The sequence below is a fragment of the Anomalospiza imberbis genome, chromosome 1, assembly GCF_031753505.1.
Source record: "Anomalospiza imberbis isolate Cuckoo-Finch-1a 21T00152 chromosome 1, ASM3175350v1, whole genome shotgun sequence".
Taxonomy (NCBI): domain Eukaryota; kingdom Metazoa; phylum Chordata; class Aves; order Passeriformes; family Viduidae; genus Anomalospiza; species Anomalospiza imberbis.
This window is the reverse complement of record NC_089681.1, coordinates 108,628,230-108,653,443: the sequence shown is the minus strand read 5'-3', so window position 1 is coordinate 108,653,443 and position 25,214 is coordinate 108,628,230. Positions and strand designations below refer to the sequence as shown.

General features: G+C 35.4%; 1 long non-coding RNA gene across 2 annotated transcripts in view; it reads left to right on the top strand.

Moving 5' to 3' along the window:
- LOC137482621 (uncharacterized) overlaps nucleotides 1–24,928 on the top strand; it is a 39,324-nt gene extending 14,396 nt beyond the window's left edge. For both annotated transcript variants that reach the window (XR_011004168.1, XR_011004166.1), the window contains 3 exons: nucleotides 2,220–2,349; nucleotides 12,472–12,652; nucleotides 23,682–24,928. This is a non-coding gene — a long non-coding RNA (uncharacterized lncRNA). The remainder of the gene's footprint in view (nucleotides 1–2,219; nucleotides 2,350–12,471; nucleotides 12,653–23,681) is intronic.
- Nucleotides 24,929–25,214: the final 286 nt, after the last annotated feature.

Here is a 25,214-nt window from a genome sequence, read left to right as displayed (position 1 = left end):
ATTAATAATCAAATTATTAATCAATTATGTATCAATAAACAATCAAATAATGTTTCTCAACATTATTTGAACTTATTATTTTGGATCCATACCAACTTGTTTTTTCTCAAAGTTTCTAGTAAATTGGAATCCAGTGTTTGTATGATTTCTAGGTAGCATCAAATAGCTTTTGATTATTTGTGTAGCAGCTGGATATTAATTTCTCCAGACATTTCTGAGGTTTGAAATAAATCCTTTTTGGAGAGAATCTATGAACTATCACTGATCATAAAAGAATTAACAGACTGAAATTAGTTAAACTGCTACAAAGTATATCAGACTTGCAATGAGTGCCCTGGGTTACTACATTGGCTAAGAAGAATGGCTTAAGGTCCTAAAATTGCATGAATAGTGAGAGCTTTTCTTCACTGATGAAGTAGATAAAAATGCAGTTTCCTGATTTGCATTGACTCTTAAAATTAATGGTAGTCCTACAGAGCCAAGTGCTAGCAATTAAAAAAAAGCAAACCCAAGCCCAAAACCCCACATATATTTGAGGTTTCCTCTTCACAAATTTAAGATTGTGTTTGACCACAGTCAAGTACAGTGTGGTTTTTCAAACCTTTCTAATTTTACTCTAAAGGAATACTGAAATACTTCCATAGATTCTAATTTATATTTCTGGTTAACCATATCAGAGTTTTGACAGTTGCATTTTTCCCCTGCTGATTTTATGCCTTTTGAAAACTGTTTCCCTCCATCATCTGTATGGAACAAAAGCAATCTCTGGGGCTGATTGTCATGGTGCTTTATTTCCACACTTTTAAACTGGGTATAAAGAAAGAGTCCAGCTTTCCGGAGCAAAGTCACTCAGTGAACATATTCAATAGTAAACATTTAACAGAAGGTATAAGGGCACTGTTATACTTTGGGCATATATAGGCTCATAACTCCCCAGCAGGCAGAAATAGCTGAAGCATAGACTGTTTGTAGTGTCTAAAATGAAACATATGCAGTAAGTCTTTGAAGGAAAAAGGTCTAATTTTACTGGGTTTTAATGTCAGTGAAGAAGAACGCAACCTAATGTTTTAGACAGCTGTCACCTCCCTAAATGTCATACATCAGTGGATAATGAAAAATTAAAAGTAGTTTTGTTTAAAGGCAAAAATCAAAGAAAGTTGTGCCCTATGAACTGTTCTGCAGCCCTCTTTATGTTCTAAGATGCAATGATCTTTGCTGATGCTATCTTCAAATGGAAAAGTGAATTTGAGTAGTTCGCAGAACATCAAACTTTTAGTGTTGTTTATCAGAAGATGTTGAAAGACTTTGGAGAATGTTCACAACTCTTACAATGAGGCATCTTCAGTTTGAGTACTTTGCTGTGAAAGTTGTGGCACTGTATAGCAAGAAAGATATGAATGCCAGATAATGTTTACTGAAATAAAAAGTCTTATGCATTCCATCATGCTAAATCTTGTTGCACATTTTTAAATTATTGTGCTGCATGTACTGAAGCAGTGTGTTTGGATATAATAGCTGTGATATTTCAATACACAGTATTTTAGTTAACATAGTATAATTTAATACTTAAAATAGTATTTTCTAAATATGGAAAAGACTGCCATGTTATATTTGTCTTCTTGAAATATGTATGTGAAGTATTTTAATAAAGTACCTTTTTAATCAAATAAAGGAGAAATATCAATTTTAAAATATTTTAAAATTCTGAGTTCTTTTCAATAGTGGTATAAATTAGATGGAGTGGCAACCATTTCATTGTAGTGCTTTCAGTTTTCTTAAGAATAAGTTGACTTCAGGAGGGAGCCTCAATACATGTAGAGCACGGGAGAGGGAGAAACTAAACCCTTTTCAGTGCCTTTGCTGCTAATGCAAAGTTTGTTCAGCATCCCTATGGAATTCCAACAGTGAGGCCTTGACCCTTTACTGGAATATGATAGCTCAGATTTCTGTATCTATGAAGAATCCTTTTTAAGTCATTGGTGTACACCTGAGTGGTTTTATATCACAATTTATCATCTGTTCTATTTGTTTGAGAAGACCACAAGTATCTAACTATATAAAACTAGGCTTAATACAATTGACAAAGATAGGAGAAGCCAAAGAAAAGGTTTGATACCACAAATATTTCCCTTTTAACAAAATAAGGTCAATGTCAAACAGAGTTTTTAACCTTGTTTCAGGAAATAATGAAATGAAAACAATGCTGTTCTTGATTTCAGGTTCACCATTCATAGCATGGCTTTTTCTCCTTGCAGAGAGAGAGGGGGAAGAAATCATTCTTATCATAGTCTCTTCATCATAAGTGGGAAATTGCATTTGCAGGCAGATGAAACCTACCAGCTGTAACTGGTAAGACCAGAGTTGCACCTCTCTTCTTTGAAGGAGGACAATGAGCACTTCACTGTATGCCTACGAAAATGGTTTCTTTTGGCTTTACTGTGCTCTGGTAGTTCAGCCAGGTGTCTTGTTTATCTGTACTTGCTTTTTATGTCCTTATGAAAACAGATCTTCAAATAGTGTAAGTAACTCATCAGTGAGCTACAATACCTAAGCTTAAAGAAACATTGAATTACCTTTATTTAACACCATAGCTTGTACAGAAGATTGTAATTATTTGCAAAGGGGAGATGGAGAGCCCATAGCTTCCTCATTTAGAAAGGAGCATTTAAGAAATCACTTGCCTTATATTTATTGTGTGACTCTAAATGCTAGGAAAAGCAACTATGGATTTTTCAGATCCACATCCTCAGGTAGAAAAGTATGTTTGAGAAAGCAGATTCTAATAGTAAGAGTGTTGTTATGCTATGGATCTTATTTTGTTGAGAACTGTGCACACAGAAAAGAAAAATTGCGCTTTTAGGCTATATATTAAATCTTAAATACAAGTCTATGTATTATAAAAGGGGTGTAAATGAAGAACAAAAAGGACAAGGTTTCAATGGGCTGGTTTTGCTCAATCTGATAGCCCACTGTGTTAGCACACCAGTACAGCAAAGAGAGATGTAAGGAGAATAACAGGGCAGCTATGCAGATGTTAAGGTTAATATATGCCCCAAGTATCATAGACAAGAGGAAGGAAAGCATAAATTACGTTGCTGTTTGCTTTCTTGCCTGTTCATTTAGTAAGCCTAAAATGAATTTGGCATTGACAGATCACCATGTTAGTAAATTTGTTTGATAGGTAGAGATACATATACACACTCTGCAAATGCATACCAGCCTTTTCTGATTTCTTGTAATAAGAGAGCCAGTGAAAGGATGCAAAGACACAGCAGTTAAAATATGATCTAGGAAAATTACTTTTCCAGCATCTTTCTGGATATGTATGAGCAGAGCCAGCTTGCACTGCTCAGGACCAACAGAAAGGAGGTTACAGTACTGCAAGGTAATGAGATGCAGATCCTATGGTTTAATAGCATGCACAGAATTTTAGAGGCAGAGTGGAAGTTTCTAACTTTATTGAGATTCAGATGCAATGTGGGTGTGAGGATTTTAGAGGGAAGTCTAACTCCAAAGTAGTGATCAGCTGCTGTAATGAATACTGATGAGAGAGGTTTGGTGATTGGCAAAGGAAACAGAAGGGAGAGATTAAAAGAAAATGTAAGAATGTCTTAGTTTTACTCATGTTGATGAATCTGTGAGACAGGAGACAGTTGAGTTATTCAGTTTAACTCATATTAGTGAATCTTACTGGGTGAGTACATGGTTGTCCAATGTATTCTTAAACAAGCTCCAAAGCGGTGACTTCTGCTACTTATCTACTTCTGCTACTTACATATCTTTTATTGATTCACTACTTTTATCACTAAAATATTATATCTAATGCCTAATCTGAATTGATTTTGCTGCAGGTTCTGTGTCTCCTTCAGCCCTTTTTTGTCATATTACCTATCTTTCATACTGCTCATGCAAAAATAACATAATCACTTCACTTAATTGTTCAATCACTGATGAAGGTAGGATTTTGAGCTAGGTATATATTGGATTGGTTCTTAAGTTACTGAGGTTCAGTTTCAGTGTATATTCACATTTCTTCCTTCTGAGGACCTAGAACACTGCCATTTCATGTAGGATCATAGAATCAAGGAAATAAAACTGGTATGGAACTTTTGGATGACCTCCCTGGTTCAAACCTCAGTTCAAAACAATGCCAACCAAGATCAGGTTGCTAGCAGCTTTGTCCAGTCTTTAATATCTCAAAGAATAGAGATATTGCAGCCTCTTTGAACATCTTTTAGTAGTTGACTGCCTTCTTTGGAACAATTTTTTTCTCTATATGCTCCTATGAAGTCATTGAGGACCAAGATGTATCTACTTCAGTGTTCTCCAGTAGCTGCTTTCTATTATCAGAAACAAATATTGAGGAATATTTGTGCATAGTTATTTTTGACCAATGCATTTCAAGAGCTGACTAGACAAAAGATGCTCCTTCCCCAAGGGATATCTGAACAAGCTAACATCCCTGATTCTCACCACTCAAGTTTGATTTGAATGATTTTGCAAAAGGCCTGCAGAAATCTTAATTTATCTGATTTTGATGATTTGGCTTCATTAGTAACCTTTCCAGAACAGATCCCCCTTTTTTCCCACTTTTTCCTGTTCATTCTTATGATTTCAATGAGTTCATCCACATTCCAGGCTTCAGAACAAATTCTTCTTGTGCAAGCTAATGTCACTGTCTCTCTTTGCTCTCCCCTATCTTCCTGAAACAAACTGGGTTAAATGTGAGGCAACTGAGTTATACTTTGCATCTCTTATTTCACACCCCTGGTCATCTGCCACCTGATTTCTACCACCTTGTTTTTTTTTTTTTTTTGTTTAGTACACAGACATCTAAGTTGATCAGTGATTTCCAACAATTCTTCCTTTTGTCCTTCTCATTTCATCTTCAGCCATTTGCTCAGACAATATTTCTTTGGCCCATAACATTGGATTCCTATTAGTAAAACTGGATTACACATGAATTTTAAAAATTGAAAGAAAGCAACACTTTTCTCACAATAATGTGTGGAAACAAACTGTTTCTGTGGAGTGGGTTTTCTTCTGAAATGACCTGTAAGCACATCAAGTGCTGACTCTGTAACGTAAAGAAAGATTACAAAAGAAGTTAAGTGTAAGTGAATGGAAAGTCATGGTGAGAACTGATACCTCATGTTCTGAAAGGATGGTCACAAAGAATACAGGACTTCCAAGAACTTATTACTCTATAAACTACACTCAGAATTTTAAATGAAGGGCTATAATCCTGTGAGACTGCAACATATAGGATGGATAAATTGAGTTTATATGTATTTATTTCCAAACATAACATAAGCAATAAAACAGTTAATATGCACTATGCAGTAAGAATTGCACTAGCATTTTTATTAGATAGTTAAGGGCAAAAAACATGCCAAAGGAAGGAAAACAGCATAATTCTTAAGTTTAAAATTACTTCTAGCAGCAGGGGAAGTAGTCTAAATGAAAAAATGCTTACTTTACAAAGTATTCTTTTCTATGAATGTTAAATGTGAAGGTCAACTGACCGTGTGGCCTCAGCTTTTGTTTTGTAGTGTAATGTAGGCTCTGATATGCAAGGTCCCTGTGATCAGAAAACATAATTATAGAAAAACAGAATTTGAGTATTGAAGGTTAATGACCTTAGTGTATTCAATTTCATGCTATCCAAAGACAATTACACTGAGTTTGTTATAAGGCTATTTTTAATAGCTCCTGGACATTTTCCAATTTAAGAGACCACTTCCTGTACTTATAGAGCATGAGAAACCCAAACAGCTTTAAGAAATTTAACCCTTTTTTTGCATGTGGGTTCACTGCTGATTAAGTCATCTGACTCCTAGTTGTCAAAGTTACATGGAGTTTGCTGGGAAACAAATCCCTGAGGATGCAATGAACAGGCTGCTGAGCTGTCTCTCCTCTTGTTCAAGTCCAGTAGGAGCAAAAAAAAAAAGATTGGACAGTCTAGATTAATCTACTTCAGTCTTTGTTCTTATCATAACTAAGAAACTCTGGACAAAGTATTTAGTGGGTGTTTTTAGGTCATTGCAGCACAAGGTGTCTGCTTTCTGACTCACCTTTGCTTCTGCAAAGAAAGTGCTCTTCAGACAAGATTTCAGATTAACCTTAATTTTTGCTTTAATTCAAATCTATTATAACAGTATTATAGATAAATAATGCCCTTGTAGTTAATGTTATTGAGTATATTCAGGAACCTTGGTGTAACTAATTATACTAATTAAATGGCTCAAGACAACTGTCCAATGACTGTCAAGGAGAACTCCATCCTTGTTACTCCTCTTGACCTTCACATTCTTAGTGCTTTTCCTGATGGTCTTCTACTGAGTTTGACTACCCTGTATTCCTGTACAGGGCAACTTACATATATGTGTGTGTATATATATATATATATATATACACACCCCTAATTAGGCTTCACAATGGAAAAGCACTTTCTTATTTTAATAGTTTAAGAAAGAGAATTTATTCTTCTTTAACTGCAGAAGTAATCTTTTTACTTCTAGCTTCTTATTTGACTTTCTAGAAATATTTTCTGAACTGTTCTAGATTAGTCACACATCTTTCTTTCAGGTACTAATACCCATTAATCACAGATCTATGAGTCTTCTAATTTAGATATGTAGACAGAGCTGTGGCTTGTTGTCTATCTGTGCAGAATGCATGTCTTGTGAGAGCATTGCTCCCTTACAGTCAGTCCTTCAGGCTCTCTGCTGTTGTTTTTCCCCAAGTTTAGTGATGAACAGAATTCTGCAGCAGCACCAAATTATTTTCTGAAGAATTCAGTGGATTGCTAGGATCAGATCCTAATATAATACTATAATATTTCCTATAAAGAAACTGTCCATGTCTTTCAATGTCTATAACACCTACCTATTGTAAAAGCAGGTGGACCCAGTGGGAAGAAATGACAATTTCTTTATTTTAACTATGTTATAATACATTAATATACTATATAAAGGAATATACTAAAACTACAAACCTACTTGTTCAAACTACCATATCTAACTAACAACTCGTGACTCTCTACCGAGAGTCCACACACAGGTGGATCTGACTGGCCACCAGACTCAAACAATCCTCACCAGAATCCAATCAAGCAATCACCCCAGGTAAACAATTCTCCAAACACATTCCACATGAGAAAAACAAGAAGCATAAATAGAAATTGTTTTCTTTTTCTGTCCTCTGTGCTGCTCTATGAAAAAATCCTGAGAGAGAAAGAAATGTGCTTGCCACACCTACCAAATGTTCTTTTTGTTGTAGCTTACATATTGTATCTCTTTTGATCTGGCATCCTGATTGCTCATTTAACTTTAACTGACAGTAAGTTCTAACAGATATATAAATGTATCATACTTTTTCTGTAATTGGTATTCCATTACCTTATTTGTGTGTAACAAATCTCCTTTTAGATGTTCATTATATATATTCTTTTTTCCCTCATGTATTTATAGATATGGAGATGTAGTTCAAAAGTTTTGGGGAAAAGCAAATGGATTAGAAATTTAATGTGATGTACCTGTGTCATAAAAGGAGTTTATTAACTTTTGGGAAAATATTTATTTATTTTCTGTCGTTCCAGTATATTCTTACACAGTGACTAATGGAATAAAGGAAATGCCATGCTTGGATTTTTGAAGTGTTTTATATTTCAGCTTTACTTCTGTTCTCCCTCTTTCCACCTCTTCTTTCCAGTTTGGGGCCATTTTTTGTCTTTGTGGCCTAAGACAGTGTGTTGTCTTGAAAGATTGTATCTACAAGGCAGTAGCTTGGAAGGATGTAGTTCCTCACACAGCTGTCCATTTTTCACACACATATTAATATATGTGACCCCTTTATGTTTCCTGTGAGCAAGGGAATAAATTGCTTTGTCTCTAGTTGCAGAGTTATATTGGTAAAAGACAGGAGAGTTTTCCCTTTTTCTGTAAACTGTCAGGAAATAATTTGTATGGTCATTTCAGTTTTACTATAAAATGCATCATTTGATGTAAGATGTTTCACTCTTCTTATAGATTACTATAATTGGATATAAGTAAGAGACTGTAGCTACATTGACTTGGGAAGTTGCAATGCTACTGAAACTGATCCCATGTCTGACAGTGATCCATAACTGCTGTGTGCTCGATTATTTATAGAAAATTTTCTATGCTAGGTCAGTTTATCCTCAGTTTAATTCCAGGCCTCCCAAAGGCAAATTTAAAAATGACACTGTTTACAGGCAGAATCCTGTGTTCTGGTTCCTGGTCCAGCTATAGACTTGATTTAATTGTCTCATGGAATGGCAGTTTTCACTTACACAGTAATTGTGGTTTGGGCAGTCTGCACTTTTACAAATGCAGTGGATGCAAGGCCTTGTTTTTCAGGGAGTGTGGCAAATCATCATTGGATTGTAAATTTATGGTGGGTACTGCCATCAGTGTGAGCTGCTTCCCTGGTTACCAACCTGCAGCAACAGTGTAAAGGAGAAAAATTAGATCTTAATGACAACAGTTAAATTCAAGTAGTCTATTAATTACAATGGAAAACCCCCTCAACTTTGTTAGTTTTCTCTTGTGGAGTGGAGAGGTCAATATCACTTCTCACTTCTTACAAGCATGGAAAAATAGATCCTCTATCTCACTTTGGTTTATATTGTATTTCTAGGCTGACTGCTATTTGTACCTCTAAATATTGTGGGTGCAAACCCATTTTGCAAACTCCACTATGTTCATCACCATTTTGTTTCTTGAAAGGAAGCAGACACAAAAGTAATTTTCCAGAAGCTTGTGACTTTCTCATTTTAACACTTTGAGATTTTAAAATGAAATCTCTCAGAAAGAAAACAGAATCGGAAAATTTGCTTTCTACTTTCCTTCAATGAGTGCTCTAAAACAGACTTCATTACTGCGCACCAAAACCAAAATTGTCTGGTTGTAGTCTGAATAAACAAGCTATTCTTCTAAGCAAGAATATATTTTGGAAGTCAGTGCAACTTTGAAGACAATGGAGACAAATTCAGTAAAACAAATTCTGACCATCTGCAGGTGAGATGAGAAAAATAACTATGCATATTTCACAGTGACCTTAGAAATATAGTAGTCTGGATATGGACTATAGCTACAGCTCAAGTATTGCACTGTAAAATTTAAGACATTAGCATGAAGTAAAACTTTAATTTTGAATTCCTATTTCAGTCATTATATACTTTATGGCTGCAGTAATTCAATTACGGAATAAATTAAACCTGTAAATTTTCTTATGATCTTTACATGAGTCTTTGCAATTCTCCCAGTTTATGGAAATAAATTGCTTACAACAGACCATGGGATGAAATACAAAATGTTTTTTCCCTTCTCATTTGTAGGTAGATGCTAGGCAGGACAACAACAGCTAATAACCTTATTTTTGGCAATATTTTGACTCATATAATTTTAGAAAAGTGAGTTAAAAGCCTTAACTGTGCATGGATCTAAGGAGCAATTATTTTTAACCTAGAGTGATTTAATATTAATAGTAAGATGCTTCTTTGCTTGAAGAAAAGCTAATGCAAGAAGAAACTGCCATGAGTAAAATTAGATGGTATAAAGGACCATTTGTTTTCATATTTTCAAATCAATTGGTGCACCTGGGGGCTTCCACAATTCAAATAATGGGGAATGTAGAAATTATTACTTCACTTACTTTTAACTGAAAAAATTATTAGATTCACATACAGAAATGTTTTTGCAATATTTTTATTAATTAATGGCTGTTAAGAACTCAGAGACTTAAAAGTATGAGATGAATCTAGTCACCATGTAATTACTTTTAAATTAGATTAGCAATAAAGACTTCATTTAAATTTTTTGTAATATAAACCGACACAAAATATTTGGATATTTAAGAGCTCAGTCTCTAATATTATTTAGATCTCGCTTATAAGATTGGAGCCTTTAGCTTCTCTCTCTTTGAGATAAACTCTTCTTCAGTCTACTGTTAAATAAATCCTTGTAAGTTGGAAATTTTGAAGTTATTCTGTTGGAACTTGCTTGAATGCCATTACAATATATAGGGGGTAATTTTCTTTGTATCACACACACTTGTACCAGTAACTGTAATTTAAAATTGTAATTCTACTCTGTCTCCTAGTATGGGCATCTCTTTAGTTTGTGTGAAACATTATTCTGCATACTTATTCTACTTATTTTGTGTACTTACTGTTAATACAGGAAATAGTGTTAACAGAGGAAATTAGTGTGTATTAGCTATTGAATTTCAAATTCACCTGTTAACTTCCTCATCTAAATAGGGCTATAGAGGAACAAAACACCCATATTAAGGCTCATTTTAAAACAGAATTTACTAGTCAATAAAGTCTTGTATCTCCTTCCTGTAATTCCATGAATTTTCACATAAATAAAGACAAGGGTGGATACTCCCATTGAATCACCTCTGTTCATGCAAATGCTTTATTACAAAAATTCTGACCATTTTCACATACATTGCATACCATATACATCAACATCTTATCTATAGGGCATGTAAATATGCATCTGTATATGCCTTTATATGTACCTAAGATACAATCGATAACAAGGTGATCTAATTTCAAACTTTATATTTGCTCCTGCATCTCCAGATGTAAAAAGACCTTCTGCCTACTCATTATTATGAAATTCATTGTGCTCTACATGCATACATATCTGTTACTGAATTTTTAGTGATATTTTAATTTTAAAATTAACTTCACTTTTCTTCATTCTCTCACAAGATGGTTGCAAAAACAGGCTGGTCTAAACAACTATCAATATCTAGCTGTTGAAAAATCCAGTAGGATTTTTAAATGCATAATGCATCTTCAATCTAATCTAATTTCTAGTGTGATCTGGATTGCAGTTTTCAGTAATCCATAACAAATTCTTCTCCAGAAATGTTTATTCAGTTGATAATAGACAAATGGGAAGACTCTCATAAATGTGTGGGTCCCTTGTACTCACCTGAAATTTTTTTTGGAAAAATTTTGGTTTTTGAAGAAAAAGCTGCGGGCTTTAAGGTCTTCTCTTTACTGAGTATCTAGAGCATAAAGACAACAATCTCTGCTATGTAGATTCTACACAATACAGAAGTCCTACTTTTTTCCTCTTGCACCCGTATCTTGATTATTTCTTTTATAAGAGTGCTCAAGAGTGAGCGTGTTATGGAATGGTATGAAACAACTGCAGTCCATCACTTACTGTTTTGATTTTGATCTTCATGTACTCTTTCAGAAAGAAAAGATAAAAGGCAAGAATAAAACTTTTTGCTTTGTGTTTTTTTTTTTTAGGAAAGAGAACGTTTTTATCTGTTTGCAACAAAGATAAAGAATGGAGGATTCACTACTTCTTGCAGCCTTTGCAGCTGCTTCAGGTTGAGGTGATAGGAGGGCTCACAGAGTACAGTGATGGTGACATGAAGTTTAGTGAGGGTTTGCATTGCTTTTTCAGAGGGGAAGCAGTAGCCCACACTGAGACAATGTGTGCCATATGCACTCATGAACATACGAAGTAAAATGCAGCAGTATGTGACATCCTCTTAAGTCTACAGCACCTTCTATTCATCCAGCCCATTTCTTTAATTTATAAAACTGACTGAAGGGCAATGTCAGGAGTTAACAAATACAGCTCTATTCAGAAAAGGAAATGCAGTTTTAGCTGTATTTACTGAAGCACAATTGTAATCTTGTAGGAAGATCTGCAAAAGGAGCTGTTGTTTGAACACCAGATCATGGTAGATCACAGCATGCAAAGCTGCTTTGTTTCAGTGTGATACAATAAAAGCTCTGCCTGTGTTCATGTTGCCCTTATGGATGTTGCTACTTCTTAGCTATTTTTCTTTTTATCCCCTTTAGTTCAGAGGAGACACTAAAATATAAAAGGACTTCTCAGAAAATGAGAATATGCTCTAAACTCAGTTATAACAGGAGGAAGCCTGGTGCATAAAATCCTAGTAATTAATAGAAAATAATTAGTAAATACCTCAGGCAAGGAGATATCCTCCTGAAAAAGAAGAAAATTATGTTATTCTGTTGTATTTCACTATTCTGAAACCTCTGTAGAACTTGAGAGATCTCCTGAAATTAAAATGCATCAGTCAAAATCCAAATGCTTCACATATTAAGCTTGAGAGCCATGAGTCTATGTGGTCCTTAGTGAATACCAATAGGTACAGATACAATTAGCAAATATAATACTCAAAACATATGAAAGGTGCAATGTATAATATAGCTCAGCAATTTTTAATTGTAAACCTGGAATTAGCTGAACCCAGCAGTGTGATTTTAGGTCTGAGCTGAATTCTCATCATTCAAAGGAAAAGAAAGTTACAAGATTGGGAAGATACAGAGGTGAGATACACCTCTTTCCACATATCTGTGGAAACAATGTACTCACTTCAGGCAAGAGCCATTTGTACTAATTTCTGTGCCTCTGTGTTCACTGAGAGATATCTTCCTTTCAGTCATGCCCTTTCTCCCTTGGCTTCATGAAAACTTTGCTGCCTATTTGCATGGAACTTGTAGCTGCATGGGAAAAGGACCTGGATGGAAGAACTACACTTATATTGAAAATAGACATCATCACAGCTACAGCTGTAACAGAGCATATCACCATCCTTAAAGGGCCTGGACCCTGGCACCATGGTCAGTATCTTGGGCAGGGCCATTCTAGGACCATGGTTGTTACCAACTGCTCTAAAAAATTGGCAGAGGATTTATATGTTCTGGTGTTAGGCTAGAAGGACAGAGTTGGACACACGTTCTGTGGTAGTTAGGCTTGAGTACTAAAAGCGAAAGTCACTAAGTTGACATTCTGGATCAGAAACTGTTAAGAATTTCCTTAGTGTGTATCAAAGTATTTAAAAGGAGTGGCTAATTTTGCATCAAGATTATAAGCAAAATGCCAAGTAAAGCACAAAAAAATTGCTTTGGGAGTTGGAGACCAAACTGTGTTATCAAATGGGAGTTTTGAGCCAGGAAGAACTATGATTCTGTGCCCAAGCACTTAAGGAAATCAATTGTTTTTTCCCTTTATTTCCTTTGGTGTTGGAGTTTTAATACACAGAAAAGGCCAGTGTAGTGCTTTTGAAAGTAACCAAATTTCAGAGCAATATTTTTTTGCTGTGGTATTTTGCTCCCTTCGGGGAATATTACACTGAAAAACTGAGGATTAAAACAACTTAATGGAGAACAGTCTAGGCCTACTGGTGGGTGATGGGTAGGGAGAGAATATTTTGCAGATTTCTTCCTTGCCTAGAATGATGAAGGGCTGGTAAACACAGCACTGAAAAGGGAATGATAGAAGGAAGCAGCAAAGATTATTATCTAACATGCTTGGGTGGAAAAACAAAATTTAAGAGAGTGAAGAGATGGTGCTGTTTCAAAACAGAGAGGATAAGAACGGTGGCAGGTGAGTAGAAGAGATTGTGTGTGGCCCACAAATCCATAAGTCTTTAAAAACATTAATAAAATTAAGCAATTAAAAAATCTTATCTAAAAAATAAGTAATTTACATTGAGTATTCTCTGTTTGCTGGGGAGATGAATCCATGACTCTCAGGGGATATAATAAATCCAAGTGTTGTCCATGAAACTGGATGTTTCTGGGTTCTAGTCTGACTGACAGATATGTAAAATCTCATGAAGACAGACAGCTCCCCACTGGCACTGCATCTGAGGAAGGTTCCTGTGCAATGTTTTAATTAAGGTTATTTATTTCTTTATTATGATGATTGCATTTTAATTGCTCATGAAGCACCCCAGGGGTGGAGGTGGAGGTGCCTTATAAATATTATATGACAGCATGTACGGGAAAATTTTGCAGTTTTAGAAAATACTTCTGATGCAATCTAAGAATGAAAGCTGAAATGCTTCTTTAAACCCTTTTATAGCTTTTGAATAAATAACATTATCATATTAGTCTTCTCCATTTAACACAGGTGACTGACAGTATAACTCATAGTTGTGTCCAAGTCGTAGCTACGTGAAAGATCTCTTACGTACATCTCCACTTCCAGAACTCAGTGGGACCTTTTGGACAGGGTCAGGGTAGATACTTATATTTCCAGTGAAAGCACTGCCTGAATACATCTCTACTGGGGCAGTAGAATGGGAAAAATAGCAAAATAAGGAAAAAATCCTCGTTTATTACTAGTCTCTTAGTTGTTTCCTCTTCAAGTGTTGCTTAGGTCTGTGTTTCACAGATGGACAAGGTGGAGGTGAGATCCACATTGTACAAAGGCATGCTCTGCTTGCATGTCTTTATAAAAACCTTAGGATTTCTCTGTCTCATCCAAGGAATGGTTTTGAGATCAGAAAGTAAAGCTCCTTATTTATATTTCTATATACTGCTCTTCACATTCATAGATTCTTGCAGTTACAAATTCTTGTATGTGGTAGAAACTTGTGTCATGATGCATTACAAAATATTTACATCCATCTGAAGTTGGGTGTCTTTTTTCTGTTAGCTATTTTTGCAATTTAATTTTTGAATCATAAAAGTGCTTATGCATGGACAAAGGTATTTTTGCCTTTTACCCCATGTTTATTTTCAGTGCTTAATTTATGAATTCAGAAAGTGGTATTTTGCAAGATGTTTTTTATCCAGCCAAACTGGGCTTTTTTTTTTGCCTTCTTTCAACATTGAAAATTGTTCCTTACAGAAAAAAATCAAAACTGAAGAGTTTCATTAATCTTGAATTATTCAACATTGTACAACAATTTGGAATTTTTTGAGCATTTCAGGCTTGAATATGCACGTTAATTAGAAAGAAATTTGGCATTTTTTCACACAAACACTGAAATAGATATCTCATTGCATTTATAAACAAGAACTTTAGTACTATCTATCAAAAGATACTTTTATTCAGCAGTAAACATAAGATCATATGTATATCTCTCATTTTTCCCATTTTATTATTTAAAGATTGTCACATACAATAAAGCGCAGGAGTCTGGTGTACTGTTCAAACTGAAGATTGTGTACCGTGACAGTTGAGCCTAAAGAGTTCTGGTGCTTTTTACACCTCTTCAGCCACGTAAAAAGTTGATGTAAACAATGGTTATCTTCAGGAATAACGTACCTTAATTTGTGGCAGGATAGATCAATTTATTTAGTATTATTTATCAATAATACTATGGGTTGATATTAATACCCTTAGAAATTGGATGCTTCACAACTGTTTCTTTTTCAGAGCTAATTTCCTTATCTCAAATAAAATAGAATTCTTCATGTGAGAATGTCTTGTTGTATCCTTGCTGCTAAAAATAGTAACACTATTAATATGGCTACAGCTTGCTGTACATATGTGGGTGGTTTTCATGTGCAGAACTCAAAACTACAACTTCCAAAACATTCTTTAGGTCTGCTCTGCCTTTATTTCATCTGCTTCTGCTTTATTTTGCTGGCAGTGTGTCAGAAAGGATGTTCTGCTGGTCTTTTGACAGTAAAGAAACCTATCAGCTGCTAAAGAAAATAAAAATACACTAGTGAGGGATATTTTTTGTGCCAAATATCCATGCTAATGATTCAGTTGCCAGAAATGCATACACTGATGTCTCTTCCTTAGCTACTCACTATCACATGAAGCTGTGGTAGAGTCAGCTCTTCACCACTGGGAGTTCCCTTCTGTAGGTTCTGCCCTTTGAGGACTATAGGTTTAGGGTAGCAGAGCCTTTGTAAATAATTTCTCCATCACACTGTGGTTATTCCTCATCCCACACAAATCATTTGCATATGAAATCTGACAAAAATTGTTCAATCATTCCTTCTTTACTTTCTTTGATCTCTCTTACCTGCTTCCCTTTTTGTCTTTACACCCCTTAGTTTATTCCTGCCTCTTCCTCTGGTCTCTCTTCATCTTCCATTTCCTCCTACCAGTTCCATTCCCATCCCAAACAACGTTGTCTGATGCAGTGCTTGCAGTACTCAGACAGCTACAGCACACAGAGGCATATATGAGCTAGCTTTGTACTTACTAGTTTTGGTATTGATAGCACAGTTTCTATTTTTTTAAAAAGTCCAAATATGTACCTCTGCACATGCAGCCAGTGTTGATGTCTTAACTAGTTCCCAAATGTGCAGGCACAGTGACAGCATTTTAGGTACACCCTGAGAGTAATGCAGACAAGGTTCAGTGCATTCACTGCCTCTAGTTTTCAGATTGTTATCTATTGTTTAGAGTAAAAAAGGCATCTAAATTTTTAAGGAGCTACTGGCTTTAATCAGTTATGTATATGCAAGACCTGTTGACTCTGAAGGAAGCTGGTCTTAAGCTCTGCAGGAACCATGGCATCTGCAAGGCCCTGACTATACTTTTCTCCTTTTTTTTGTCTGAATATTCTTAATGTGTGTTGGAATCATCAAAAAGGGTACAGCTAGAGACATTTTTAAGGAGATTAGAGTTTTTTTTATTGATTGATAATTTATGGAAATGATTTCTGAGCCTGAAAAAAAATTATTCAGTAATTATTTTAGATTTATCAGATTTCTCTTTTTTTTTCATTATCACCTCCCTTGCATCTCAAACTGAGTTTTATATTAAAGCATCTTTATTTGATTTATTGGTTTGTGCACCTGCATCATCAAAAGCTTCAACATCTCTTTGAGAAGAGTGTTTACTGTTCGCTGAATACACAGGAAGAAGGCATTGCTTAGGTCAAATCTACAGCAGACTGCATTTTAATGGGAATGGATCACATAAGTTAAAAAGTCAACCAGTCAACCAGTTTTCAAATCTGGAATAAACTGACTCAAAGCAGTCAAGGACAGAGGTGGTGCCTAAAAGAATTTATGCAGTTACTTTACATAATGATGATGTGGACACAATATCCAGAGTAGTGGCTTACTCATGACTCTTGACGAAGAGTGCAAGATGCTTAGAGAAAAAAAGCCTCTAAAAAAGTGTTGTGGTAGATCAGGACATTTCCCTTTAGTCACGTAAATCTCCTTGCAGTCGTATGTTCCACATACAGCAATATGCCATTCCCTTGCTTATTAGCAAATCTCTATCCAAGGATGGATTAGTTATGTCGTTTCTCTCTCTTCTTGGTCTTGCTGCTTCCACATGATCGGGATAGTTTAGGAATTTAGAACATGCAGAGGATAGGGCAGCATATAAAATATATGGATTTCTAAATGCCTGAAAGTTTTTTTCCCCAGGAAGGCAATTTTTAATGAGTTATGTAAGACTAGGTCTGTGACATACTAAGCTCTGTAGCACCCTGGGACAGTGCCAAGTCCCTTAAGCCTGGTACCATTTGTTTGCTACGTGGCATTTGTGCCTGTGTCTCCTTGGATGGAAGTGGTCTCTCTGTTCTGTATTAGCCACTATCCCACTCAGGTTTTCAGAATTTCACACAACTGTATTTTTGTTAATTGCTGTAATTATTTCATTGCGCTGGTAGTAGATCTGTTTCATATTGGAATTCAAGTAACATGTCTTGTAATATATTAAAAATGCCATGGTAAATCACATTGGCTCCTAGTGCATTTATCAAATGATGATACAGTCTGACTTTAGAAAGACCTTGAAGGGTCAGATGCATACAACATTTATGCTCAAGGTGGAAATTCTTTTCAAAAATCATATTTAACCCAGTTTAACAGCAGTTCAGCTCAAAAAGAATAGAAAAGGCATATTCTTTATGTAGAATGAGTACAGAATATATCTGATTTTTTTGTTGTCATTCTAGGTTTTTTTTTAAATCCATCTGCAGCCATCCACTGAGTGCTCTGGGCACTCTATATGATGGATTAAGAATTACAATATGATCTTTGACAGAACTTGTTACAGCTGTATCTCCATTTTCTGAAAACTTTCTCAAAAGCTATAGAAAAGAAGGAGAAAAATAGGGGCTGGGAGAAAATTAATCCATTTGGTGTCCAGGAAGTAACTAACTGCTCACAGTTACCATGATCCTGTTGAAATAGTGCCATTGTAACTGAAATACTCATAGAGGGAAGGTCAGAGCCTGTGTATGTTTTGAGGGAAGAGGCTTGTTATGAACAATTTAAATAGCATAGCAAAATGTCAAAAGATGCTTGGTATAATTTGTTCAGACTGTCCAAAAGACTTTTTTGGGGAGATCTTCTGAGGCCTGATAGAATATTAAGTTTTTTCCATAATCTACAATGAGTTACCTACTCTAGTGGAGAATCTGAAGATTCTTTTGCAGAGATAAACACAGCTGGAAACCTCTGTTTTAAGTGTATCTTTAAGCTGAGATAACTTTGTTATTGCTTTTCAATCATAATACTTGAAACGTGAAGAAGTACTTTAAATCTTTATGGGTACAAATACATCGTCTTCAACTTTCACACTTCAATCATAGTATGACTGCTAATAGAAACAAATTTTTCAAATGTCAAAACAGCTTTATTTCTTGGACACACATTTCACTTTCTTCTTGTTAGGTGCTGCATTTAAATCATCTAAAGTCCATTTTCTCTCATCCATTTTCTTAGCATATGAACATGATTGTTTAAAGAAGAAACAGAATCGATTTTTGTTCAATGCATTTAGTTCAATGCATTTAGTTCAAGATTATTTTGGGCTAGCTTTCTTTTGCCTAATTTTTGTGTGCCATTGTCCTGTTTAGTTATGTCTTTACAAAAGATACTACTCTGTTTATTCAGTCTTCAAGTCTCTGCACTGATACAACTGACTATTTTAAACACAAGGCAACAAGAAAGCCTGCTCTTTCTTAGATTCCAGCTCCCAAAGCTAAAAGATTTTCCTTCTTTGTATGTTTTGTGCTGAAAGTTCAGCATATGGATATTAGAGAGAGATGGGGGAAGGAAGATTTTTGTAACTACTGATTTGATGATCAGAAAGGTCTTTTCCAGCATATATGATTCTATGATCCTACTCAGAACTTTCTATTCCAAGGTGCAGGACATCTATTTCTGATCTCTTTCTAATTGCCCCAGTCAGGGATTGTTTATTATAGACACAAATCACATCACACAAAAAAGTAAAAGTCTTGCAGGGTCCACAGATGTTCCTTTCTAAACATTTGATAAGTAGGTGCAACACATACCCAAGTCATGATGAAGTAATGTCAACTGGGGGGATGAACAGTGACTGAAGAATGCCAGTTACTCATTAACTCTCAAAGATTCTGTAGGAAACCAGACATGAATATACTGCCATCATGGTGTTCATTTTAATTTCTGTGCTTTGTTTCTCCAAGTAGTCCCTTGGTGGGAAAACCAAGATAATTTTGAGTTTCCCCGCTCATTGTTTCAGAGAAGTTAGATACTTAAAATATCTTCTGCATCATCTTGCCATCTATATTTTCATAAGCCTGAAGGGAATAATTTTATTTCTAGATTAATTTGGCTGTAATTATTTTTCAGTGATTCACAAGTATTTTATTTAGCAGTCTTTGCTGAAGAACATTGTCAGGGGAAAGCCTGTGTATCTTTTTATTTAGCCTTTATTTAGATGAGATCACTTTTGACTGGTTAAACTAAAGACCCTGCCAGGTGAAGATGTAGTTGAGATTTCTTGAAAAGTTTGACAATGAAGCTTGTTTGAGGTTTTGTATTTTCCGGCTCTCCTTGATTCTGCATTCCAATTTCCTTTGGGGAAATCAGATTTCTTTGAGCCAGAGAAATTGTTTTTTGCTCTTGCACAATTGGCTTGAGGGTATTTTCAGTTTCTTTCTGCAGTGTGAGACTGTCATTTTCATTTTCTGATGTTGGAATAATCTGAAGGTGTTTTGCTTTTTATGGTTTCTGTTGTATCCTCCCAGTATCTGTTTGCCAAAAATAAAATTTTCAAACATAGATTTATGATTGCTATATACTTAGAGTTGCTGTAACAGACTGCTGAAGTTCTTTACTTGATTTCTGCACTTCCTGCATGCCTTCAAATGCAGAGATATTTTTCAAAATACTGAAAATTATAGTAGCTGTTGTAGCTGATATATATTGTCATTCTGAGACATGATTAAGTGGTAGAAGTATACTTAAAGATATTGATTTATATTAGCCATCACAGAACTGGTATTCAGTAAGAAAACTGTATCTTCTTGAATGCTGAAAACATTAGCAGTATTTTAATTGTGAAACATTCAAAGTTTGCATGCTTCTCCAATTCAGTGTAACTTGGTCAGCTGGTTGTATATTCTTTCCAAAATCAAAGATATAGCTATCGATGTATGTCTTTAAGAATGTTTAGGAACCAGCCAAATGTAAGACACACTAAGTATTATCAGGTTTTTTAAATTTCTGTAAGGGACCTGAAAACTTAGGCCTATATTTTCTATAAATTTTATTGATGTCACTGTTCTAAAAATAACAACTATATGACTATATTCAGAACACAATCTTTTTCTGTGAATGTTTTTGAAATGCGAAAATTACAATCTATGTACCTGAAATAACAGCAGATTTGCCTCTCATGACTATTGGGTAAAGAAGATGACACTTTGAAGATTGTAATAATTTTAGCAGAAGCTATTCTGTTGAGAAACATCACAGTGTATGGAAATGCTACATGCTGTTATGTGGTGGTGTTAATTTGCATTAACAATGAATGCATTATAAACCACTTACATTCTTTTTAAGTACAGTCATGCTAAATGTTTGGTGGTGGATGTATTTAGAAGTTTAAATAGACAAGCTTTGAAGAACTTCAAAGTGCTTTTGGTTTGAACTCCATCTAACAATGATGTGTAACCTACCTGAATTAAATTAGCAACCAAGAAAATAGTTTTTCCATCCTGCCTTCACTGAAAAGTCCTATTAGAATTATTTTTGAAGTAGCATTTGCCCACGGTTGTTTTGGGAGAAAGAGGGATGCACACTAACTAATAAGGACAATAATTTTCTTGTTCATTTATACAAATCACTTTTAAAAAGTCATATTGGTGTTGATAGTTGTCATTCTGCCTGGCTCTTTTGCCATGTAGGATTGGTCTCTAGTGAAATACCTATTGTGCAGAATGGATCACACAGTGTAAATTCATACTTGCATGTTGCTCTGTATATTGACTTTTTATAACTCTGCCTCTTAATACAGAAAAATATCATTAGTAGAAGCCATGTGTCCTACATAGCTAAAGTGTTATACAGCATCCCAATGCTAGAAGCAAGGCTTTGATAGAATTACTATAAATAAGACAATATGCATATACAAATTCTGGTGACTGCTTAATTCCATCAGTCATCAATCAGTTCCAAAATATAGTGTGTGCAAAATACACATTATAAAGGATTTTAAAAAAGAAAACTTTAAAGAAAATGCATGTGTGTGTAAAAAATAATTCTTATTATACTTTGGGTTGAAGGTGTTATACAAGCAGCTTCCTTTCAATTCAGTGTAAATGAAGGAACAGGTAATTTATTTTTATTCAGCCATAGCAAAAATAGGAAAAGCAGAACAGAGGCCCAGGAAAGAATGAGCAGAAACCATTTTGGCTAGCACCTTTTCTTGGGAAAGGATAAAACATGCAGGAACTAGGATTGCATGGAGAAAGGATAGAAGGAAAAGGAAATGCAGACAAATTAAAACCAAAGAAGTCGAAGTCACAATGACCTTTAAAAAATTAAGGGAGACACAGTCTTGGGCTGAGTACTGACTGCAGTAAGGCACGGAATTATTCCCTGGGCTTCAGGGAAACAGGAGTTTACACTCCTTTGGATACAAATAAGGATAGCACTAAAGCTACTTGTGATTCCATTATCAGTTATTCCTCCCCAAGGAACTAATTTGAAAGCTGCCAAATTCTGGTGACCAAGTAGGTATTCCAAGACAGTCTTCTATTAGTAGCTCAGCTAATATGGTCATCAAGAATAGCAAAGCATAAGCATAAGAAGAATAACAAGAATAGTAAAGCATAAGAAGACATTTTAAAATTACATGCTAGGTATATTGGAAATACATGTAACTACTTGTTGGCTTGCTTCCAGGATTATCTACTTAGAGTGTGGAATCAAAATGAGTATTTGGATGATCTAATAGTTCCTACTGCAGAGCACAGATAATAAATCTGTAATCACTAATTCGCCCACTAAATATGTTTAGAAAGCCAGATATTTTTTAGTTAAAACTTGTAATGGCAGGAATTTCCCATCTTTTTGGACTTCTCTGCATTTATTCAGCAAGCAAGGGTGGGCAAATCAACCCAGTCTTAATTTTCTAGCCTTGTTTTTCAGCTGCCAGAAGAAGTTATAGTTTTCTTCTACAAACTGAAAAATGCTGACAATAGAAATGGATGGATCAGATTTGCTATTCCTGTAAGTGGGTACAATTCCATTGAAATTAATAAAGTGCCATTGAATTTTCCTGAAAGTACCATTATACTCGTAAGGTTTTGATATGCAGTTCAGAACTATGATATTACCATTGGGTTCATGTGCATGATCACTTTTATTTGCATCTCTTGCAGCTTTTTGCCACCTCATTCCTGTAACTGCAACTGAATCTGTCTATAAAAATATTTGTATGGCTAAGATGGTAACTTACCAGCTTGAGGAAAGCTTATTGTAGTTAAACTAGTTAAAGTTGAGTGAAGTTTTTTTTTTTTTTTATCCTATGCTAGCCAACACTCAGAATTTTAATACTTTGAAAAGTAATGATACTGGAAGATTGAGGCCCTCATTGATTGATAGTAAAAACATGGTCACAATAGTATCAGTTTCCCACAGAAACAAAGGGAGAGGGGTTTTGAAAATATGGTCCAGCTTAGCCTTTCAAGTCAGCTTTCCTGTCAACACAAATGACTGTCTGCTTTCTGAGCTAATCCTGATGTTTCTTTCCCTGGTCAGCCAAGTAGTAAAGCTACAGAAAGTTCTCTTCGCCTTCACACAGATCAAATGTACTCTGTAAGTTTTGACATAATAGAAGTTGAGGAGAGCATTTTCTGTCAGCATTATACTAGCCTAGAGGCAAGCACAAATGATTTGCTAGCCAGGTTGCCAGCAAAGTAAATAAGAATTAAGATACTTCTTTGGGAAATATTGAAAGCTGTAATATTCAATACCAATAGGCTGATTTGCCAAAATGAATGGGATATATAAACCAAAATTCAAACTTCAGTGATGTTGTTTTCACTTCTCCACAAACTACTATTTTACTTTCTTTACCTCTTCAAGTTACAATTTCAGAAAAACTTGAGATAAAGTTACTTGATGAAAGGGTCTCAAAAGTAAATGTTTGCAAAGTAGAAAGAAATCAACAGATATTATCTATGTGGCATCTATGTCTTTCAGAGGCAGCTTCCCCTAGATGCTGTTTCTGCCCTGCCAATAGAATAAGGACAGTGCCATGACAGTTAATATTTTCTTTGTTTATGGTCTCTTTTGCTCGTATGAACTTCAGTTTTTATGTTCCCTCATTTGTTCATATTTACTTCAGTGAAGTAAATCCTCTTGAACATGAAACCTGCAAACAAAGGAAAGGAGAGAATGAAGAATCCTGGAAAAAGAACTATAAAGTAGTAGTTGTTGTAGTAGTAGTAGAAGTATAGAAGTGGCTGGAGCCTCAAGCTGCAATTCTCAGAAACCCATTGATTTAAGACCATAATTGCAACAGAGGAGAGGTGGTGCATAATTTTTCCAGCAAACATTTCTTATTGTGATTGTTGTGTTTGGAGTTTTTAAAATCCAATATTGATAAAATTTGCATGAGTCTGACATTTGCTGCTCATTTTTCCTTATAATACAGATCAACTACCCATCTGTCTACTTAGGAAAGAAATATTGTACCAACTGTGAGCCTCTATCCAGACAGGGAAATAATCACATCCTTTCATCTTCAGTGTATGCAGAGATGTCTGGAGTTGAAACAGACACAGAGGAAAAAAGACAGTGACTAAGTAATTCCTGCCTTTCTATTAGGATTCAGACAGCTTGGTCAGCAGTCAACACAAATAAATTCCAGAAGGGAATTACAATCAAGACACTCCTGTTCTCCCATTCAGCCCAAAATACCATGGAACACTGTTACTTCCAAGATACTACTCCAGAAATGACCGGTAATAGAAAGGAAGAGCCATAGTAAAGAAGAAGATGAGAATAACTAGCTGTATCAACCTTTATTTTCAAATCTCAGTTTTATTTAAAGACTGTACTGGTTGTGATCTGTTATAATTCAGTTGTTTTCTTTGGAAGGGATTGAGTAGAAATTATTTTTATAGCTTTCTTTAGGTGATTGTGAAAATAATTCATGATAGAAAAGGACCTTTTTTGGTTAACCTAATCTTCTGAGGCTTTTATGGTGTACCTGGCACTGTGGTTTTTTAAGAGTACCTCTAAAAGTGACTAAGGAAATTTCATACTTGGGTAGAAGTTTCTTACTGGCTCAGAAGCATGTTATGGTGCATACTGAAACATGCTGTGTTTTATTTCCTGTAATGTGTTGCGTTGCCTAGGAAAAAGATGCCAGTTGTGTGAGAAGTGGCTTGTGGGACATACGGGCTGATCCATGGTAGTGCAGAGGTTGCAGTTCCTGATTACTAATTGGTTACCCATGGTTGTTTTCTAAAGCTTTGCTGGACTCTGCTTTTGCAGTATCTTGTAGTGCTAGTTAACATTGTGTGTATATGAGTATTTAAAATATTGGGAAGTGTATGCAATTTATTTGGACATTGTGCAGTATACTAACTGGACCTTTTTGAAGATTTGATAACTTAAAACACTGCCTGTGGTCAAATTTTATCTGAATGTCATGGGTTTTGAATGTCTAAACCATGGCCTTACCCAAAGGTGCTGGATTCTGCAGAACTAGGAGCAATTGTTGGCTCTCTTTGTTGGCTTTGGTGGGAGGGTTGAACATCTCTGGCCTAAACTGCCACTGGCTATCATGTTAATGCCCCTGGGATGGCAGTACAGTACAAGTCTCAGGCAAGGATGAAATATAGACCTTCACTTTAGGGGCTGAGGAATGGGTTCAGTATTTTTTGATGTCTAAGATCTGAGAGGTAGCTTAGGAGGTCTGATGGTATTCCTTCGTGTCTTCTGTTTTCCCGGCATATTATCTTCTTTTTCCTCCTTCCCGCACAAGTTCTTTACACACAATGAAAACATCTTTGACTTTTTGTTATGTGTTAGGAATGGTACTCCACAATTCCTGCCCCCTTCCCACTGCAGTGGGATGAAGTTGAGAATTGGAGGCACAAAATACAAAGATCACGGGTTGACTTTACTGGAAATGGCAATGAGATAAGAAAACGAACAGTAAGAACTACAATATTAATAA